Here is a 13,844-nt window from a genome sequence, read left to right as displayed (position 1 = left end):
CATTCAAGGCTCAACTGAAACACTAGAACCTCTGTGTTCACTCTCTGAATTCCCGTACTATTGCCTGTATCCCTAAAAGATTATTTATGGGACTCTGCTTACCATTACAGTTGGGTATTTGTGTGTTTTCTTCCCTAGTTGATGGTGAATGCTTAAGAGCAAAGACTCTATCTTGGGAACTATCATATCTCCACACCATTTATCTCCATGCATTCACATGAAGTAGATAGGCCCCCATAAATATTTGGTGAATAAATTTCAACAGTCTTCTTTGCTTCTATGTTAAAATTACCATTTCTAAACATAAGACTACTTTTTTAAAAAGAAACTAATAATAAGTAGATTACATATTGTCTTAACTTCTGTCCAGCAGATTTTTCCCCCAAGTTGATGAGTGTTTAAAAAATAGGGTGCAAAGGAAACTGATAAACCATCCAACAAAAATTGTTTGTGTGAACAACATGGCAATGTAGTTCTTATTGTTCTAAATATAACAAGGACCCATAATTCTTCTTTCTAAGTCATTTTAAGGTCAAATATCTACACTAAAAACAACTTCAAGACCATTTCACTTTGATCATAAATAGAATGTAATATAAACATAGTCCAACTTAAAACTTAAAAAAGAAATCCTAAGGCCAAGTTTTTTGAAACCTTGATCATAACCATTATGGAGTTATTCAAATAGAAAGACTAGCAAAAGCTTAAGAATTTAAAAGTTAGACAGGGGGTACATTCAATTGAGTTCATATTCCAAACAAGGATAATACAAAGAAATAAAAAAGGCGTTTCTTTCTTTGCAGAATATTCTCCTTTTGCCCCTCCAGATTCAGTCTCCACACTTCTCTAACTGTGCTATGTTCCAAGAGGTTAATCTATCTGGACTGCATCAACTCTCTTGTCTTCTGACTTCTGGCTGAGTTTGGTTAATGAAAGGTGGAAGAACAGAGGGTAGAAGAGTAAAATTGAAACACTTATCTCCTTGGCTTCATCTCTGCCAGGTCACAGGCTGGCAGAGGCTGTGTTCCTGCTCCTGTGAGGCACTTCTGCTCTTTTATCTTCAACTCTTGTTGGTATCCAGAAACAGTGTCACTCACGTTGTCCCATCAGGCCTAGGGTGATAACAACTTCCTACTGTTGCTCTTCCAGGATTACTTCCCAATTCTGTTTTAATTTCCCTTAACTCTATCACACTTTTTTAAATAGTCCTTTCATTGAATACAGTGACAATATTTGGAAAGTAATTTGTCAAGATAGTCTATGATGAAACATAAACATAACTTCATGAAAACACTGAGTTTCAGCAATTAAATATAATACACACCCTAGAGGGAAAACACCATATTACCAATAAAGAGAAATGAAGAATAGCATAGCAAATAAAAATATAAACTTAAGAGAGAAGAAGAAAAATATACAGATGATTTTATAAAAATTTTATGCTAAATTCCTAAATATAAATTGATTGACTATTCTTAGTTCTTTCTACTAGTTTGCAGGAACTAGTATAAAAAGCACCAGGAAAGAGATAAATTTTAAAACATCTGTGTTCTTCTAACACAGAAGGGTAAAGTAAGTCTCCATAAAAATGAGAGAGGAGATTACAAAACTCCTCTTTAGATCCCATCTGGAGTTAACGGCTGAGAAGAAAATAAATAATTAAATAGTTCATAAATATGAGGGTCTATTTCTGAACTCTCAATTTGAAAAAAAATTTTGACAATTATGATTGCTGAAATACCACATAAACACTTTTTCTCAACTTCTCCAGTATATTAAAAATACCCAAAAGTTAATACCTGAAATTACAAAAACTCCCTAAAATGACTTTAACTTTATGTTATTTCAAAACTAGGCTCACCCTTGTGTACAACTATTGTGATGGTAATTTAGACTGATCTTACCTTTGTTCATGGTTATTTCAAAACGAGGCTCACCCTGGTGTATACCTGCCCTTGTGATGGTAACAAGTCTACCCTCCCCTGCCTGAATCCATAAAACTCCTGCTCCCCTGGTTTGGGAAAGGAAGATTTGAGACACTCCTATCTCCTATCCCTCTGCTGGCATTAATAAACCTGCTTTCTTTAAAAAAAAAAAAAGCTCCATTAATGGACAGAAATTACAAACATATTATGATTAAGATTTTAATTAGATTATTAGAAGATGGTAGTCTGAGAAGTTACTAAATTGCAAGCTTAACTTTAGTGACCAGAGGAAAAAATAACTGAAAAACTAGGAAAATAAAATACAGGTCTCAGAGATTTTAAATGAGCATTCAAGTGATTGAAAGGTCATAGTCTGAGTTTACCAGTGAATCAATGTCATCCTGTAAGAACAAAATCTCCCAAGATGGATTGGAATCAGTTTGAGGTTTACCAGGTTGAGAAAAACCAATTAGAAGAATGTGCTCCTTATAAGTGGACAGTGGTAGCAAAGTAAGGTCTAACTGGTAGGGAAAATGTAAAAATAAATTATATATAGTAACCTTATATGAGGTTACCCTTAAGATCTCATGGAAAGACTTTTGGAGGCTCACAGTAAGTAAGGCTATCTTTATTCTTTCAGTAAGTCCAACCTAGTCAGTTCTTTCTCCAGTACAGAACAGATGTTTGCTTTTTCTGCTGAGAACCATGTGAGGAAGTTAGAGCATGATGTACAAAAATCACATATCTTTCAACACCAGAATCACACCCAGCACAGTAAGAAGCTCACATCATTAAAGGCACACGGCAACTGAGATGACTGAGGAACAGCAAGCTCACATTTCACATCTCAGGCTTGCTCCATGAATAGCACAGGAAATCACTCTTATCATAGAAGATATGTTTAGCTCTCCCTCCCTTTTCTCTCTCTCCACTCTCATAACAATGTTTTTATGACAAATTACCACCACAGTTGAACATGATGGAACAGATTTAGTTATAATGGCAGCTTTCAGCAACATAGGTCTTAAAAGACAAGGTCAGTAAGAACTTGACCCATTAGCTTAAGCTCATCTTCCCAATACAATAGGCCACAGTCCACTTGCATGCTGAGATTATCCTAAGTACTCACCTACCATGGAAGACAGACACATCAAGGGCAGATGGGAACAGGCAGTAGACCTGGACTATAGAACAGCACTATCCTACACTATTTGGGTAATCATAAGCATGTCCCATAACTTTTAGAAATATAAGCATATTATCCTAGATAGTGATCTCTCTAAGGTAATTTTCAGCTCTAAATTATGTTTCTATTTTCCACCATACCATGTTTTGAAATCTTTTTTTCTGGTACCATAACAAATCTCTTGTTAAGTGTTACAGCTTAATGCTTAAGAGCATGAGCTCTGATGTTCAACAGATGTGGGTTCAAACCCCAGTGCTGCCACTTTCTAAGACAATGGGCAAGTTACTAAACTCTCTGGGCTTCTGTTTTCCCTTCTAAAATGGGGAAAATAATAGAATTGCTGTGAAGATAAATTAGATAATATATATGTCATATAGTACAGCGTCTAGCACATTGTAAGCTAAAAATAAATAAATAAATGTCACTGTTGTTGTTATATCAAGCCATTACCCTTGCCTCATTAGCATCTTGCTTACATCCATGAAATGCACCAAAACAAACTCCGTCCAAGGAACTGGGTCTATTCTGGGCTTCACAGTGATATGGATAGTGATATGCACTTACACAAAAATCAAACAGATGTTTAAAACAGATTATTGACTTATATGAGAAAAAGTCAGGAATGTTTTCTGAGATCTTATTTCAGCTATAAAAATTATACCCCTACTTTATCAAATTTTTTTTTAAGTTTAAAAGTTAAATTTAGACACTCAGTATCATAGAACTGTTGGAGTGTAAACTGTTTCCAGAAAGCTAGCCAGCCAGTGGAGAATACTGGCTTTGTTTCGACAATAACAAAAATGGAAAAGTAAAATAGGCCTTGTAAAAAGGCATAGCTCACATACCCATGTTAGAACAGTACTTTTCAAGCTGTCTTCTCTACCATCTTGCAAGAGTCTGCAGAAAATTAAGGAAAATGCTATCTTTATAACATCTCTGAAGAGCTTCCTGGCATTTTCTTGCCCTGCACCTGTGTTTCTTAGCCTGAATTTTCTAAAACATTGTCTGAAAATGACCCAAGATGACTCTCAAATGTGAAGCAAGAACTAGATCAGATTCCTCTATATGAAAATAAATCTTATTCTATCCTTTGGGAATACGAATATGTCTACTATTCCTAACAACTATTTTTCTTCTATATATTCATACCAAATTCCAGGGTTGTGGAGATATTACAAGGGCTTCTGAAAATTTCTACATACCACCAATAAATTTTTTTAAAATACATTTTTTATTTTTAAAGATTTGTTTACTTTTTCTTTATTTGTCACCTCCCTTCCCCAGATAGTTGTCTGTCTGCTCATTTGCTCGTCTTCTCCGGGAGGCACTGTGAACCGAACCCAGGACCTCCCACATGACAGACAAGTGCCCAACAGCCTGAGCCACATCTGCTCCCTGCAGTCTGCAGCATCTGCTGGCTGGTGGCATCTGCTCCAGGGGTGGCAACTAGCTCACTGTGGTGGGGGTGGCATCTGCTCTTTTTCCTTTAGGAGGCACCAGGACCTGAACCTGGGTCCTCCCATGTGGTAGGAAGGCACCCAACTGGATGAGTCATACCCACTTCCCTATATTTCTGTTCTAAAGATACAGAATTGAGTCTATACACTTAACTCCCACCCTTCTCAAAAAGCCCATAGAAATTATGAAAATAATTCAGAAAATAAGAAAAATTATAGGACTGGAAAATCAGAAATTTTTGGAAGATATGAACAAATCAGACCAAACATATGCAAACACAGATTAAAGGAAAGTTACATGCCTCCCAAAATAAGCACAGAAGAGATTTCTCACATCCTATGAGGTTAAGGTGAATAATTTTCCACCAAAAGATTCTTAAAAATTGGTTTGATCTGAGTTCTGAGTTAAAAGAATTAAGATGTTAAATTTTATACTAAGCCCTGTTAACAGACATTTTTTAACTATGCAGAAAGATCAAGATGTGTACTGAGGTATGTTCGAAGCACTGGAGATAAGCTGATCTATGAGCAGGGACCTGAAGGAAATGGAGAGAGCCATGTAGAAGTCTTGGGAATCATGTTAAGCATAATTGTTTTACAAGCTCACAATTTCTCTAATTATATATATATAATTTTTAAAAAGAGAGAAAACCAAAAGAAATCAACTCTTAGAAGTAAAATGAAATGTCGGAGATATGTGGGGACAGGTGCACCTGGGGCATGTCTCTAAGGGATATGAATATGTTCAAGTGTTCAGGGGGCATTGAGTGGGTGGAGACCCATACAATAACCAAAGAATATTGAATTCCCATCTTGGGAAGTCCTGCTACATTGTCTAATAGAGAGGCAAGAATCCCCCAAGTACATGGACAGTTAGTTCCTAGTGGAAGAAGACAGACCATTATTCCAGGCCCTTGATTTGAATGATTGTACTTATGAACCTTTTTTTGTGAAATTGAAACTTAGCCTAGTATTATATATTGCCTAAAAGTTACTTCCTGAAAGTCTACTTGTTGCTCAAATGTGGCCTCTCTCTAAGCCAAACTCAGCATACAAATAAATATACTACCTTCCCCTCGCCACGCGACATGAGTCCCAGGGATGAGCCTCCCTGGACTGTATGGATTATTACCAAGAAGCAACAAGTGATGCATTTGGAAAAAGACCTTGACCAAAAGGGGTAAATATTAGATACAAATGAGTTTTTATGGCTAAGAGATTTCAAAGTGAGTAGGGAGGTCATTTGAGAAGTTACACTTTGCACATCTCAGCAGGATCTTGTTGACTGTCACCGTAAACAGGGCCTTAAACAGCAAAGCTCCTGAGGGCTCTAGAGACTATAAACAGGGCAGACAAGCTCAGGAATTCAGCACTTGGTCAGTGGGCCTTATTTTGGAATTTATGCTCCCCAGTGTAACAGAGTTAGACTCATTTATAGTTTCCCTACACATGGTTCTTTTGCCCCTTTTATTTGAACCTATAATTAGCACTATATTTGTTAAACATATGTCCCAGAGACTTAAATCTTTGGTCTGTTTATTTGCTGGTTGAGCTCTGAATCTCAGCAGAGTTGCAACACCTACTCTCCAGTTCACTGGTCTCACTCAGGAAAACAAGGAGATGATGATAGACAAAGCCCATTCCAAGGATCAGAGAGTGTCAAAAACTGCGAACAAGACAGCTCCGTCCATCTGACTCTTGGGATCTAAGCCCCCTCTCAGTAAGAAACCCAGCGAGCATCACCACGATTGGGATTGTCCTGAATGACACTGCAATGACAGATATAGGCCATTATACATTTTGTCACAACCTACAAAATTGCACAGGGAAGAGTGTAAACTCTAATGTAAAGTACCGTCCACAGTTAGTAACAATGCTTCAATACGTGTCCATCAATTGTAACAAATATACCATACTAATGAAAGATGTTGTTAATGTGGGAGGGGCAGGAGGTGAGGCATATGGGAATTGCCTATATGTTTATTATGTAGCATTTAAGTCATCTAAAGCTTCTTTAAAAGTAAAAATAATTTTAAAGGAAGATGAGAGAAAGCAATCATTTATCAATTTCTTCAAAGAGATTAAGTAAGATGAGAACTAAAGAACTGATAATTATATATGGTAATGTAGAAGTCACTGCTGATATCAATGACACTGTTCACCATTTACCCTGTGTGGAAAAATTACTTGAGGAAGTACTCCAGCAAACTGAAAAACTCACTCAAACCAAGAAACTCAAAAAATAGATGTTACAGCAGGCATGAAATGATGGTGAGCAATCAACCCAGTAAAACTCAAAGTTGAATATATGTAATGATTATACTATGACTGCACAGATTCATTCAATTGTTAAGAAAATATTCTTAAAACACACAAGATATACAGATAAAAATCCAACTATATGGATAATGATGTGGAAATAAAATGTCACATTATTTCTATAAAATAAAAGAAGAGGAAGGGAAAGAAGAAAGAATAAATTGAAAGCATGCTAAATATGTTCTCTTGTTCATTTGGTGGCTACAGATATTTTCATTAATATTGATAAAGTATGCACTGATTCATTGAAAAGAAATAAAATATGTAATTTCAAGCAATTTAAAACAAAAGACAATAAATAAAGTCGAAGAAGAGGACATTAAAATTAAACACAAAGAAAGCATCAAAAACACAAATAGCATGGCAGGAATAGGATCAATCATACAAGCAACCCAAATAAATGTTAATTGGTTAAATTTTTTAAAAGATCATCAGACTGAATAAATAATTACCAATAAAAAAGACAATGCTAAGGAAATGGATGTGGCTCAAGGAGCTGGGCTCCCATCTACCATATGGAGTGTCCAGGGTTCAATGCCCAGGGACTCCTAGTGAACACAAGCTGGCCTGTGTGGCAAGGTGGCCCACGCGGAGTGCTGGCCCACACAGTAATGCTGCCCCATGCAGGAGTGCTAGGTGATGTGGAGAGCTGGCGCAGCAGGATGATGCAACAAGAGACACAGAGGAGAGACAATGAGAAGATGTAGGGAAATGGACTTTGGCCCAGTGGTTAGGGCATTTGTCTACCACATGGGAGGTCCGTGGTTCAAACCCCGGGCCTCCTTGACCCGTGTGCTACTGGCCCATGCGCAGTGCTGATGCGCACAAGGAGTGCCCTGCCACGCAGGGGTAGGGGAGCCCACGCGCGAGGAGTGCGCCCGTAAGGAGAGCCGCCCAGCGCGAAAGAAAGTGCAGCCTGCCCAGGAATGGCGCTGCCCACACTTCCCGTGCCTCTGACACAACAGAAGCAGACAAAGAAACAAGACGCAGCAAATAGACACCAAGAACAGACAACCAGGGGAGGGGGGGAATTAAATAAATAAATAAATCTTTAAAAATAAATAAGTAAATAAATAAAAATAAATCTTTTAAAAAAAAAAAAAGAGAGAGAGAAGATGTAGCAGAACAGGGAGCTGAGGTGATGCAAGAGAAAGATCGCCTCTCTCCCACTCTGAAAGGTCCCAGGATCAGTTCCCAGAGCCACCTAATGAGAATACAAGCAAACACAGAAATAACACACAGTTAATGGATACAGAGAACAGGCAACAGGGAGTGGGGTGGTGGTGGGGAGAAACAAATAAATAAATCTTAAAAAAAAAAAAAAAAAAGACAATGCTAAAACAAAATGGCACAGTAAAGAGTGGGCATATAAATAGAATTAGCTGGTATATAAATAGAATTAGCTATGGCAATATTCATATCTAAGTAAATATAGAGTAAAAAACAGTAAATGGAGCAAAGATGGCTATTTCATATTGATAAAAGGTATAGTCCAGAAGACATAATGACCATAAACTTTATATACACCAAAACATACAGCATCAAATTGTATGAAGTAAAAACAAAGAAATGTAAGAATTTCATGAGTCCAAAATCCTAGTGGGAGACTCCTGTCTCAAAATGTGGTAGCTCAAGCAGACAAGTAAAAAGATGTGAGGATCAGAATAATCTAATAAATTTGATTAATAAACAAGTTTATACCTTTGAACTCTTTAAAATATACATCTACATTTGAATATTCATTTGAAATATCCATGAAACATTTACCAGTTTACCATTTATAAATTTTTTTTATTTTTTAGGAGGTACCAGGGATTGCACCCAGGACCTCGTACATGGGAAGCAGGCATTCAACCACTGAGCTACATCCACTCCCACAAGTTTATCATTTAATAGGCCACATAGAAAACCTTAACAAAGTCTAAAACAGAATTGGTTCACTGATTCTCTCTGACGCAAAGGTAATAAAAACAAAAATAGACAGACAAGCAGAGTGGTTATAGCTTAGTGGTTAAACTCCTGTTTTGCATGTACGAGGTCCCTGTTTAGGAAGTTCAATCCCTGTATCCCTTAAAAAATTAATTAATTAAAAAATAAATAACACCCCCCCCAAAATCTAGCCAATCAGGAATCCTGACAACTGTTAATTAAATCACGAGTCTATAAGAAAATTACAACTAAAGTTAAAAACATTTAAAATTAACTTTTAAAAAAACACCCAGATCTACGGGATGTGGCCAAAGCTATGTTCAGGGGAAAACTTTTCTCAGCCTGAAATGGGTTTCATTTCTTTCTTTGTTTTTTGAAACTGGATTCATCAAATGCCTCCATCTTGGCAAAACCATCCTGGACTTTGTATTAGGCATTAATCCTCCCTACCTCTGTATTTCTCCAGTACTTTTTTTTTTGGTCACGTCATTTCACATTTATTCTGCTTGGCTTTACAATTTACAGATACTTGAGCTCATGTCCCTCTCAACTCAGTGGAGTCCCAGTTATCAGAGTATAGGAACTATGCCTTATTCATCTCTGTACCAACTCAGGCACATCACTTTTAAAGTCAGTGTTCTCAAATAATAAGATCGTAGATTTAGAAGGTCAGATAGACCTTGGTTAGCATCCTGGTCCTAACGTTCTCTAGCTGTGTAACTTGGAGCAAGCTGCCTAACTCTCTGGCTATCATCTTTCATTTGTAAGTGCGGTTAGTGCCATTTATTTAATAGGTGTACATAATAAAACAGCACACAAAATATCTGGATCATAGCTGGTGCTAGAAAAAGGTAAGCTATCATGAATATTGAGTGGTTAGATGAGTAAAGGATAAACCTAAGAGGTAGGTGAATATTGGAGCGGCAATGGATTTTGAAGCAAACAAATCATGAGTGTCTACTAACCTGAATTAGAACTTTACTGTCAAAATCTCACTTGGGCTAGCTTGGTCCCTGATAACCCTGCAGAGGTGAGGACTGCATGCAAGTTTCTTATTAACTTGGTGAGGGAAATCCTCAAGAAATCCCAATATGTGCTGTGGTTTAGCAGAGGTCAGAATAATTGAGGCCTCACAATTAAGAAGCAATTTCCTATGAGGTTGTCTTGGTGGATAATTTGTTAGGAATCCATTTCATGACGTTAGATCATTAAAATTGACACCAGCGCAATCTCTGAGACAGCCCTAGGCAGGTCTCAGTCCTCATTAATATAAATTAAATTCCTCAGGAGATGTTTTGAGTCTCCCAACCTGACAAACAGTCCTGACATTTACTGGATTTCCCTCTGACCTTTCTGGACGTAAGAAATATCTATAAATATTAGCTGTGGAGAGGCTATTTTGATTTTAACTTCACAACTATCCTTGAGAGTAAAGCCATTTTGTCCACTTTATATTTTTCAGAGTGACCCTTCATTTAATGTGTCACTCTACATTTTATGCTTAAGCACATATAAGGTTCTGCATGCCAAAGAGGATGAAGTGTGATGTGAATAGCAATTCTGGGGTGTTGTTCTTTACTGGAGATCTTTTTGCTGCCATTAAATAAAAGAGGTTTTTCTTTTTCTTTCTTAAAAGTCAAAGCTAAAAATCTTTCATTTGGTTTCTCAAATACTTTGAGAATATTAAAATCATACTCCTTATATAAAAATATCACTGATACTCCATTTCATTGTTCTTAATGAATTTCATTAAATTACACAGTTACAAAATGTGAAAGGAGAGAATGTTCTTGCTAAGTGAGTGATGGAGTAGAGGTGGGAAGCTGAGAAGAATATTGTTATTAAAATATGCAAACATGAATGTTCACTAGGGACAGTGTGGACTGGAGCTTTTAGCTCTGCCATTTCTCTGGATTTAGTCGTCAGTCTACCTAATCATCACAGTGCCACTCTGACAGACGAATTTTGATGAATTACAAAATCTTAGTCAGAGGCATCTTAGAGATCATATAATCCAACCCTCCTATTACAGATCAAAATAATGAAGTCTAGAAAGAAGTCATTCGCTCAAAGTCTTAAAGCTAGTTAGCTGTCAGAGTCAGTGAACTCTTGGTCTCTGCGGCATTCCACACTCCTTTATATTCTAATGAAGGTTAAGAACCAGCTAATACAGGCCCTATCCACTATAGAAGTGCATGGAAGGGTCGCAGCAGAAGACTAAAAAAAGCAAAGAGATGCCACCTAGTCAGAGACTTCAGGAGCACTGTCATCATCTGGTGATGAATCTTCTAACAGTCAGTAATAATAGAAATGTCAGCTATTCGCAGTGATTAAACTATTAAGCATTTCAGCTGTAAGAAGTATTAACAGTCAAAGGAGGGGTTGCACACTACATCTACACTTACTGGAAGCACACAATTATTGAAACAAAAAACAATGCACTCCCTATGTTTTTATATAACACTTATATAATCTAAGTATCTTTTAAAAAATAAAGTATTTTAAAAGATAAAACAAAAGAAACACACACACAAAAATATGTATTTTACCTTAAGAAATAAAAATCAGAAATGAGTAAAACAAAAAACAAAACCACAAAGCACTATTTCCACATGGTCACAGAATCATCTGATTAAAATTTTCGAACTACCTTCTAATAAGGCTGTCCAAATTTCCACCATTCCAACACCTTTTCTAATAAAAATAAATAATTCTTAAAAAGTGAACTGAAAAAAAAATTTACATCATAACCCCAAGAAAAGCTATCAGATGCACAAGGCTTCCAGCCAAAAAAAAGGTTTTTTTCTTTTTCATTGCATCATTTTAAAGAATGACTTTTATCATTTTTTAGAACACTTTAATAGTGGAAAACAAGACTGTGAAGCATCATTGCTCACAACAGCTTTTGTATTTGCTTTTTAGAAGGGATAGAAAGGCTGTGGTTACCATCTTGAACATGCCATCAATCTTTAAGACAACACATTTTATCCTAAAGATTCGTTTGCTATGAGTAAATGGAAATAGATATCCTTTTAAAACATAACTTAACATGAGTTTTGAGGAGTTATTTGCCCAAGACTTAAGTCTGAATACTTAAATATGACATATGATCACTAGAGAATAAAGAAAAACTTACAACAGGAAAAAAAGACTTAAAGCTGAATTGATTTATCAAAATAAACTATATTCCTCTAAATTACCATTTTTTTCCAATTTCTCAAATGCCAGTCAGTTAAAGAACATACATTGAAAGGCACCAGAAGTTAAAGACTTTTTTCCCCACATCTTAAGGGCTATTGCTTAAACCCTAAGTGAATAACTCAAAGTAAAAATGTGAGGAAGGAATTAAGAAATAAGCATTTAAAAATGCATTTCCTTCCCCCAATCAATTTAACATATATTACTGAGCAAATACCATGTGCCAGGCCTTCTCCTAAATGGTGCATGAAAGTGGTCCCTGAAGGAGCTTTTGTTCTAGTTTTGTACTAAACAAAAAAAAAAAATAACCATGATATCCAATCTACTGTGGAAAGGGAAAAGCAAATCTGAGAAATTTAAAAAGGCCCATCTCAATGTATCCTTTAGGAAAGGATAAGATTTTGCAAGACAAGAAAGAGATGACAAAAGGCAGTGTGGAGCAATTTCTTGACCACGGGGAGGAGCTAAATTATTACCAATTCAGAAATTTCTGGGAGTAAATGTTAACATTAGACCATTTTATACTGCCTTTAGACTACATTTTTCTATTTATAAGACATTTTTTCCTCCTTCCCCTTCCATCTTCCCTTTTCTCCTCCTCCTCCTCTTGCTCTTCTTCTTAACAGATATTGGGGGTTTGAGATGATACTCTTGACTGTATGGACAGACTATATACTCAAAAGATTAAGGGTATATGAAACAAAGCACTCCTTTATAAATTTCTCAAAATTATTATGAGGGCCACATTCTGAGACACAGAATGGCCAAATATTATTCCTGTTTTATCTATTAGGAAATGGGTTCAGAGAGATTAGGGATGACCCAACTTAAGTCAGGGGTAGAAATTGGCACTGCAAAAACTCAGCCAGGTCTTCCAATGGCAAGTCTTCCCACAAGCTCACTAATATGAGAACTTCATAGTCAGGCTGTACCACAGTAAGCTCCCAAGTTACGTCTAATCTCTGTCCTTAAGCAATAATGTGACTGTAATATCAGATAAATGTAATGAAAAATTTCTTTTCTTCTCTAAGGTACAGTGTAATAAAAAGCACAACACGAAAAAAGTAGAAGAGATGCAGTTTAGCAAAAAGAAGTAAAAACAGAAAGCAATGTTATTAAGTTCTTCTAAAGTCAAGTAATGTCATAGGAACCTAGAGTTGCAAAAATCATTAAATTCACACTTCTAAAGTGATCTTGATACCTGATTATAGGAAAATGCTGAAAGCAGGTTTGTCATCATACATTTGATGCAAAAAAAAAAAAGTACACTAACAAAATGGGCAAAAACAACATGCTTTGTGGATGTAGATGCTGTTGCTAATTTAAGTATCCTACATCTATTGAAATGAAGAAAGAATAATAAACTGGGGATTAAAGAGTTCCTACCTTAGCTCTACCACTGATTGGCTTTGTGATCTTGGCAAGGCATCTCACCTATCTTTGATTTGAAAAATGAAGGAAAAGAACTAGGTAATATTCATGGATCCTTCTTTCCTAAAACTGTAAGTCTATTAATTTCCAAGCTTTAGGGCATATGAGTAGCAAATCAAAAGCCTACGTGTGCTACTTTCTCCTAACAGAATAAAATAAAACATACACATTTGAAAACCTAAAAAGCATACAAAACAGATTAGTGAAGCCAAAAAAAAAAACAAAAACCACACTTAATATAATACTTAAATACTTACATAGCACTTTTATATTTCACAAAGTGCTTTCACTTGTTTCCTCCGCACCTTGAAGCCAGACTCATAATGTCCTAAGTGATTGTGACAGAAACAGAAGCCAAGGAGCTAAACCTTTTTTGCAATGCTGGAGATATTAAAATAA

General features: G+C 36.2%; 1 protein-coding gene and 1 pseudogene across 1 annotated transcript in view; one reads left to right on the top strand and one right to left on the bottom strand.

The window, feature by feature from the left end:
* PPM1L (protein phosphatase, Mg2+/Mn2+ dependent 1L) overlaps positions 1 to 13,844 on the bottom strand; it is a 337,101-nt gene that overhangs the window by 176,922 nt on the left and 146,335 nt on the right. The gene's annotated exons all lie outside the window — the stretch shown is intronic.
* Positions 1,547 to 1,641, top strand: LOC111765084 (small nucleolar RNA SNORA26; annotated as a pseudogene).

Source organism: Dasypus novemcinctus, chromosome 4 (genome assembly GCF_030445035.2).
Source record: "Dasypus novemcinctus isolate mDasNov1 chromosome 4, mDasNov1.1.hap2, whole genome shotgun sequence".
NCBI lineage: Eukaryota > Metazoa > Chordata > Mammalia > Cingulata > Dasypodidae > Dasypus > Dasypus novemcinctus.
The sequence above is the reverse complement of the archived record's forward strand: the minus strand, read 5'-3'. Positions and strand labels throughout refer to the sequence as shown.